The 8,855-nt window shown below is 40.3% G+C and overlaps 1 protein-coding gene across 3 annotated transcripts in view; it reads right to left on the reverse strand.

The window, feature by feature from the left end:
* Nucleotides 1–8,672, reverse strand: part of Atp6v1a (ATPase H+ transporting V1 subunit A) — a 53,669-nt gene extending 44,997 nt beyond the window's left edge. The window contains exon 1 of one of the 3 annotated variants that reach the window (XM_021185542.3): nucleotides 8,424–8,672. The gene's annotated coding sequence lies outside the window, so the exon portion shown is untranslated. Of the gene's footprint in view, nucleotides 1–8,395 lie in introns of all 3 variants that reach the window. The other 2 variants (XM_021185543.3, XM_085832306.1) reach the window with 2 other exon arrangements.
* Between the last annotated feature and the right edge of the window lie 183 nt (nucleotides 8,673–8,855).

Consider the following 8,855-nt stretch of genomic DNA (forward strand, 5'->3'; position numbering starts at 1 on the left):
AAAACAAGCATCTTCTTAGAAGGGTGCTGTGGGACTTCCACGAGTAACTATAACCCATGTGTTAAGAAAAGGCCTTGCCACTTGTGGTGGCACATGCTTGGGGTCTGTGGAAGAGTTGGTGGCAGAAGGATCAAAAAAACCCCGCCTGGATCAGCAAAGCTCCCAGCAATGTCCATATGACAGTGTAATGTCCATATGACAGTGTAATTAAATACTCAGCTAGCACTTGAGAGGACGCTTTAAGTACATCGGTATGGAATGTCTCTAGGATAACCCCGTTAAGGGGAAGAGAGAGGCTCAGAATGCTATTCAAATGCACTACCGTTATGGACAAATACATGGGGTGGAGCTAGAAACAGGGAAGAGAAATGTCTGAGTATGTAATTTCCACCATGCTTATACATGTATTACCCACTTAATAAAAGTACTACAGATTTTTGTACAGTTTATAACACAGAACACACATACACACATGTATACATACACACACACACACACACACACACACACATATATATATATATATAGAGAGAGAGAGAGAGAGAAATATACAATCAAAATAAAATGGTAATAAAGAATTAAAAGCAGCAGCATGAGATATAAAAACTGGCATTTTAAGTATGTGACAAACTCCAAACCATCTGCCACTTCCTATTATGGTTTGAAGCAATGCATCAACTTCTAATTTTCAGAAAATAATTGAAATCGAGATGTGTGCAGTGGCATGCGTCTGCAAGCCCAGCAACTGGAGATGAGTTTGGTTTATACATCTAGACCCCATTTCAAGACAAATCAAGAATTAATTAATTGCAAAGAATTTAAATTTTGCTTTTTAAAAACTTAAGTCTTTTCATTTTTATTATGTGTCTGTGTGGGAGTATGCGCATATATTTGGCAGGGCTGGTGAAGACCAGAAGAGAGTGTTAGATTCTCTGACCTGGAGTGAGAGGTAGTCATAAGCCACCCAACATAGGTGCTAGGAACAGAATACAGGCCCTCTACAGAAGCAGTACAGGCTCCTAACCCTGTTATAGCTCTCTGACCAAATTCCCCAAACTTGCTTTATTTGAAGTTTTCTTTTTTAAAATTTATTTATGTATGTGAGTACACTATAGCTGTCTTCAGACACACTAGAAGAGGGCATCAGATCCCATTACAGATGGCTGTGAGCCACCATGTGGTTGCTGGAAATTGAACTTAGGACCTTCAGAAGAGCAGTCAGTGCTCTGAACCCCTGAGCCATCTCTCCAGCCCTATTTGAAGTTTTCTTAGAGAAAGTTAATCTTATAATCTGTTGAACAATAAGTGGACTTTTCTCACAATGATTATTCATATGATTAAGTCAGGTGACAGAAAGTACACTTGTGTAATATGCTTTTACATTTCCAAGGCATAAAACATTTTGCAGTATTAAATACCAACAACAAAAAGAATGTCAATTTGAGCCTTATCTGGTAGTATTTATTATTGTTTGGATATGTTTTCATGACAACTCCTTATTAGGTGTCCCATGGTTATCAGAAATAAAATTAAGAATTTATGGAGTTACCAGGATATTTTATTCACTTCCTTCTCCAATACCTAAGACAAAATGTATTTCAAGTATCTTCCTGTCTAGTTAGTTCAAATATTATTTTTCATCTTGTTAATTTTTCTTTAGCCTTCCTGGCCTTCTGTTTCTTTTTAAAAATGTATTTTTTTATTACTTTCAGCCCTCTCTTTCTCTTCTTCTTTCCTCTTTTCCAGTGTTAACAGGACACATAAAACTCATGTCTTACATATAGCTTTATAAAAATAGAATCTTATTATATACATACACTTCTTTATATTTTACCTTTATCACGTAAGGAACATATTGGAAATCCTCTCAGGATATACTTAGAAAGCCTTCCAAGTTACCAGGAGAGATTCGACTCCTACTACAACGTTTCAGAATATGACTGTGCCGTAATAAGCATAACACTTCTAATAGGTGTTCCCCTGTTCTCAGGATTTTAGCACTGTCACCACTGTGGCAATCAACATCCAAGTCAACAGGCTTTTGCTTGCTTACTGGTGATTTTATTTCATGGAGGCTGATGAAAGAATACATACACTTCTAATACTAATACTGTTTGCTTACAAAGCAAACCAAAAGCAAGGAACAATTCATTTCTCTATCAGCATTCAAGGGAATCTTCCCCCCACATATCCCTGCTAGCATGGTTTGTCATTTATTTTTTACTAGCCAGAGACATAGTAATTCACTGCTACTCTATCAATTGCTAGTAAGGTCATAGTTTTCCCATTTGTTAAGCTAAATGTTAAATGCTAAGTTTTTTCTCCTGTGAACTTCTGACCACATCCTTCTCTATAATTGGTGGACTTTTTAAAGTTTGTAAGACTTCTTACAAATACTAACTCTTCACGGTAGATGTATTTCAAGTGTTTTCTTTTAAGCATTTGTTGTTTCCATTTCTGCTACAAAATTATTTCTATGTAGTTTCAAAGTCTTTTTTCCTTCCCTTCCCTTTCCTTCTCTTTCCTAATTTGGAGGTATTCCTCCGTGGTCTATGTATACATAAAATTTGATTAATATTTTAAATATGTATTTACATTTAAGTTATAGACAACTTGATTCAGTTATGTTTACCACATAAACATACCTCCCTTCCACACTTAAGACTCACTCTGTCATGATGGGAATTTCCTTATACATTCACATACACACATATTTACATATATATTTGAGACAGGCTCTTATGCACCCCAAGTTGACGCTGACATCAGCAGGGGATAACCTTAGATTTCTGACCTCGCCCCCACTTCCAGATCACAGGCATGCGGCACCATACATGCTTTAAGTGGTGCTGGGGACAAGCCAGAGCTTTAAGCATGCTATGCAACCACTCGGCCTTTCACTTCCATTTCTTAGAAAGTTTTGTACTTATGTATTTAAGCCTAGGAGTACATATACAAATAAATGAATCACTCTGTTATATGAGTAAGCCAAAGCATTTTATAAGGTGTTCATGCAGCTTTAAAATGAAAGAATTATTTCAATGTTTACATTTAGATCAGATTAATAAACTGTAGCTGGACCTGGCTGCACAGGCCCATGACATCATTACCTGGGAGGGGGAAGTAGAAAACAAGGTTTCCTGGGGGTGGAGCATGTTCAAGGTCAGCCTGCACAACTTAGTGGAACCCTGTCTCAAGATGTAAAATGAGACCAGGTGACTTTAATTATATAGCAGAGGCAGGTGGCCCTCTGAGAGTTCAAGGCTACCCTGGTCTATGGTAGCTAATTCTAGGACAGCCATAGCTAAATACTGAGACCCTTTCTCAAAAATGAAAATTTAATCAGAAAATAGCTATAATACACCATTAATTGCTAAATGTTAATGTAAATGGCTGTCACCACAGCAACTAAGTTTTTAATGAGCAGATAAAAATAAAGATCTGCTACTCTATAAAGATATATCGCCACACATTTATTCACCATATACTACATATATTATATACAGTGCTGTAAATCAAAGACTTTCCCTTTCAGGGAAAAAGAAAAAAGAAGGGAATGTGTGAAACATAAATAATCTTCAGAAATTAAATAAAAGGCACTACTGATCACAGATTATTTACCAATACATATAAAAATGAATGAAAATGGGCTGGTGAGATGGCTCAGTGGGTAAGAGCACCCGACTGCTCTTCCAAAGGTCCGGAGTTCAAATCCCAGCAACCACATGGTGGCTCACACCCATCCGTAATGAGATCTGACTCCCTCTTCTGGAGTAGGTACAGTTGACTGAAGACAGCTACAGTGTACTTACATATAATAAATAAATAAATCTTTAAAAAAAATGAAAATACACACTATATCACAGTTACTCTTATAGTGAACTGACATTAATACAAATATTCAATTATTTCTTAGTAAACTATTTTCCTTACAGTATTTTTTGTTATGATTAAAGAAAAACATAAACTCGAAAAGCTGTATTTCAATAATTTTATTTACTTATATTTCCCATTGCAAAACCACTAATCCTTGTGAATCACTAAAGAAGAAAAAAATTCTTACTCTAGTTCATGTCCATACTGTTTCTTATATTGACAAAACTTTAAGAGTGGAAAAATGGTTTCCTAAAAAAACTGATTCCATACATTAATGATCATAAACATTAAAAAATTTAATATAAAAGCCTAGTAAACTGTAGCTAGAAGCAAAATGAGGGAATTCTGCTGCTATCTCCCATCTTCTACTATTGAGCAAGTTTGGAGTCTGTGGGAGTCAGATATGGTGGCACTTGAGCCTGTAGTAGACTGACCAGCCTTAGTCTGGTGCTTTGAAAGCAGTGTGAGTTACAGCATGACCAGTTTCAAAAAACACACTCAGAAAAGTTCTTTTGGCACTATTTTTTCATTTCAAATTTTAGTGCATTCATTGTAACAGAACCCTTTTGTGCTAAGAGGTTTGGTTTGCTTTTGCCACTTTTGTAGGGCACTGTATGTCTCTCCTAGAAGTTCAGGGGGTACGACTGAAGCACGTCAGTACAATTAGTAAGAGCTTCTGTTGGTAGGGTGGCATATATCTGTAATTCCAGCACTTAGGGTAGACAGGAGGATGACCATGATGAAGGCTAGCCTCAGCCTCCATTAAAAAAAAAAAAGCTTATAATGTGTGCACTAAACACTGTATGCCCATAATCTATTTTAATAATACCTATGGGCTAGATTTAAACAGAAAGAAACTTCATTTTAAGTGCCCAAGGTCAGACAGCTAATGACAGGGAAGCCTAAAACCTAATCCCAGGCCTCTGTGATTGGGAAATCTATTCAGGTAAAGTTTGAATATACTAATTTACACTAACTGCTGTCTAGCTTTGAAACTACTCTCAGATTATTTAAGGTCGTCTCATCCGATTCAAAATACCGTTTGGGAGGAAAGTTTCTCAGTATGGAGCCCTGAAGCTTCCAGCATTGGCTGCACTTAAACAGACATATGACCAAGATGGAGAAGCTGAATGAAGATCCTCTCACTTTAGGGCTGAACCACAGGCTTTACCATTATCAATAAATACAACACACTGTGGAAACAAGTTGGTCACTGTACAAATAAAGTCCATACAAGGTTTATGTCTATTCTATTTAGTACTCGGAAAATTGGACTAAAAAGTTAATACTCAGTACATAGCCTTTAAGGAACATAATTTGTAAGAATTAAAGTGGTTTAATTCCCTTGTTAGTCATTCAATGCTTGTTCAATAAACAACCCATCAGGGACTTCAGTATTTTGTTTGCTTGAACATGGCCTCTTCCATCCACTTCAGCATCCTTGTGCAGAAGACACAATAGAGACAGGCGGTTCTTTAACTGCAGGGAGGTTTACTAAGGAATACCCAAGCTACCAAAAATAGGGTATATGTATAAATAAAGAAATACAAAATATTGGGTAGTAGCCAAGGACTGACTGGCTTCCTTGGCCCAAAGGGGAAGGACCCATTTTCACGGATGACGATGCCTGTGACAGAGCAACTAAGGGAGGCCAGAGGAAGACACAAAGGGTGTTGGGAGCCCAACTCTTAAATCCTCCATTTTGTCCCTCCCTCCCTGTCTGTCTCTCCCCGTCTCCATATTCCCCCTCCCCTATGAAACAAGGTCTCACTGTGTAGCCCTGGCTGACCTAGAACCCACTTTGTAGACCAGGTTGACCTTCAACTAAAAGAGCTCTGCCAGACCCAGTGGGGAGGAGATTAAAGGAGTGAGCCATCATATCTACAACCACACAGAAATCTCATTAACTAATATAGTATCAGAAACACCTTCCAGTACTCAAACCATCTGTGTGTGTAGATTGTCAAATTCTTCTTTAATATTTAATCTCTTTAGCTGTTTGGTCACTAACTCCTACGGCTAATCTTCCAGATTTCACTCGAAGTTTAAGTTACTGAGTTCCCTAAAATGGAGCAATTAACTGTGAAGGAAAACTGCAGACTCATCCACCAGCCTCTTTCTTATGAACTTCTTTCTCCTCCACAAATACTCAGTGCTTTCAAACTGGTTTCCTCTAGCCCAGTTTGGTGCACCTGCACAGAACTGGTCTGGACTTTTAAAACACTTAGGAATTCTGTTTATTTGGTGGAATGTCACATGGGCATGAAAGCAGAGCCAATTTTTTTTCTCTCCCAGAGAGATGAGGGAACCTCACTTTAGAGAAAAATGATGGATAAAATTATATTTCAAGCTGAGGAGATGACTCAGTCGGCAAAGTGCATGTTTCGCAAGTATGAAAATCTGAGTTCAGCTACCCAGGTGCTTTGTAAAAGTGTGGTACTGTCCCTTTAACCTGGGTGCTCAGGGCAAAAGACAGAAGGATCCCTGGGGTTTAATGGACAGCTAGGCTCCCAGAATCAGTGAGTCCAGGTTCAGTGAAAGAACCTACCTCAAAGAAAGGGGGGGGGGTTGAGGTGACGAGAGCAACAGAGGAAGGCACCTCTGGCCTCTAGGTGCAGGAACACAGACACAAACAAAAAGGTTTGTGTCAACAAGTGAATGGTTCAAACAACTGTGGTGCCATCCATACCACAGAATAATGATTAGCAATGAAAAGAATGAACTCTTTAAGAATCTATCATTTGTGCTTGTTATATAAACAGATCAATTCCTATTGTCTAGTCTGGATCACAAGCACAAATGGTAAAGTGGGCAATACAAAATCACTTAGGCAATATTGTAGTAAAAAGTATCAAATAGGCCAGTCTTTCTTTTTTGTTTTTTCAAGACAGGGTTTCTCTGTATAGCTCTGGCTGTCCTGGAACGCACTTTGTAGAGCAGGCTGGCCTCGAACTCTGAAATCCGCCTGCCTCTGCCTCCCCAGTGCTGGGATTAAAGGCATGCCCCACCACGCCCGGCTTAGGCCAGTCTTTCTATCTTGTTAAATCGTTAGGAGTTTAAGGTTTTAGCTTTTAGCTCTCAAAAATAAGAAAATCTGGAAAGGGAGGGGGGGGGAACCACCAATCACTGTAAGATAATCATTCCATGTTTTTCCTATTTTTTTTCTTTCTAGTATGAGGGTTGGACCCAGTACGCCAAGCTTACATGGAATGGAAGCAAGAACCATATCCCCGAGCCCCCAGCAGAGTTTAAAACAGATTCCTCAATTACATTGCATAGAACTAAGATTTAACTGAAAATCTTATTTCCCATAAGAAAATGTATCATTTGGGTTATAAAAGTCAAATCTGTGATTTTGTAAGGTCTTCTTCGGCTTCAAAACAGGGAACGTTCTAAGTTTGTAGCACAAATAAAAGAGTTTAGCCCCAAACTGAAGAACATTCCTTCAGTCAAGTGCATTGTTTGAGGTTTAAACATTGGCTACTACGGTGCACATAAAATGGAGTACAAAGGGTTTGGTAACCCTAGGCAAAACCATTTCTGTATTTTCACAAAATATTAAGCACTCAAGTCTGAGAAGGGTGACTTGAAATTTTTTAACAAATGCAAAAGCGAATTAAGAACACAAGCATTACTTCTGACTGGGAAGGGCAATTATGTAGGACTTAAAAGAAATGTCAAAAAGGAATGACCCACAGGCAGAAAACATGAAGGCAGTAATGTCTAGACTCGATCTTCTAGTCTTTAAACTATACACAAATGGATTTGGATTAATTATGTTTTCAGCCTGATCAGTTTCCGTAAAATTACTTCCCCTTCGGGAAAACCTCGCCACTTTCCCATAAGCTAGTCTGGGTCTCCAGCCCAACAAGGCAACACCATCTTTCATCACCTTCCCAACCAACCGAGACTGTCGCATTACCAACACCCTGTTCTGAGGAGAGTACAACCACCTTCTCTCCGAAGAAAAATGTGTAAGGCCCGCTCTTACCCTTCCAGTCTCATCTGAACACTCCCTGAACCTCTGCAAGAATGTCGGCAAAACCCTTAGGATCACTGAGAACGCACTTTTGCGGGGAAAGCCCTTCAGTGTGACTCTGCAGTGAGGGCCATCTCAGTGACATCCCCTCCCAAGCCTGTCTCACCGGAGACGCCTCTGCCTCCCGGGGTTTTCCTACCATCCGGATCACCCGGGCCATGGCCTTTCCCAAGGAAGGAGTTTAGAGGAATGGGACCCGTCGGTTGTTGCAGACCCCCAAGAAATGGCTAACACAATCCTACCACCTGAATCAGCCCCAAAGGCTCCAAATAGGGAACCATAATGGCCGCACTCGCTCTCAACCCAGGGAAAAGGTGGGCATCATAATCCCTCGTCAATGGACTACGGTGATGAAGGGCCAGGGGTCCAGCAGAAATGAGCTCCTCGTCGGTGCAGGAGGACAACGGGAAGGGAGCCCCAAGCATCCGCGGGCCGCGGTTCACACACCCTATCTGCTCTCACCCCGTCAATCGTCCTCACCAGCCACGAGTTACCTGTCGCACCTCACCTGCCCGGGCTCGAAATGCAGAATGTGTACCTAGACGGGACCCAGAGGCTCTGTCACTGAGAGAGGGGAAGTCTTCAGCTGCAGGAGGCGGGCCAGTCCTAGCTAGTCATGTGACCTCAAGCCCCACCCCGCTTCCCCTTGCCGGGCACGCCGGGCCTCGCAGGCTTAAATCTTTGCGGACCGCCTTGGATGTGAATGGTTCCGCGACTTCAGAAAAGCGTTAGTTTCTTTTTCTTTCTTTCTTTCTTTTTTTTTTTTTACAATGACGTGGGTTACAGAAACTACAGTACAGAAGACGAGGATGGCAAGGGTTAAAGTGCATTGCTAAGGAAGTGACGCTAAGTCACGCTCTAGGGACCGGAAATGGCCATGAGTCCCGCCTCTAAGGCCCCAGTAAAATCCTGGGTTGGAAGACGTTAAGCCTATCACGTG

The sequence above is a fragment of the Mus caroli genome, unplaced genomic scaffold, assembly GCF_978045245.1.
Source record: "Mus caroli unplaced genomic scaffold, Mus_caroli_1 scaffold_17, whole genome shotgun sequence".
Taxonomy (NCBI): domain Eukaryota; kingdom Metazoa; phylum Chordata; class Mammalia; order Rodentia; family Muridae; genus Mus; species Mus caroli.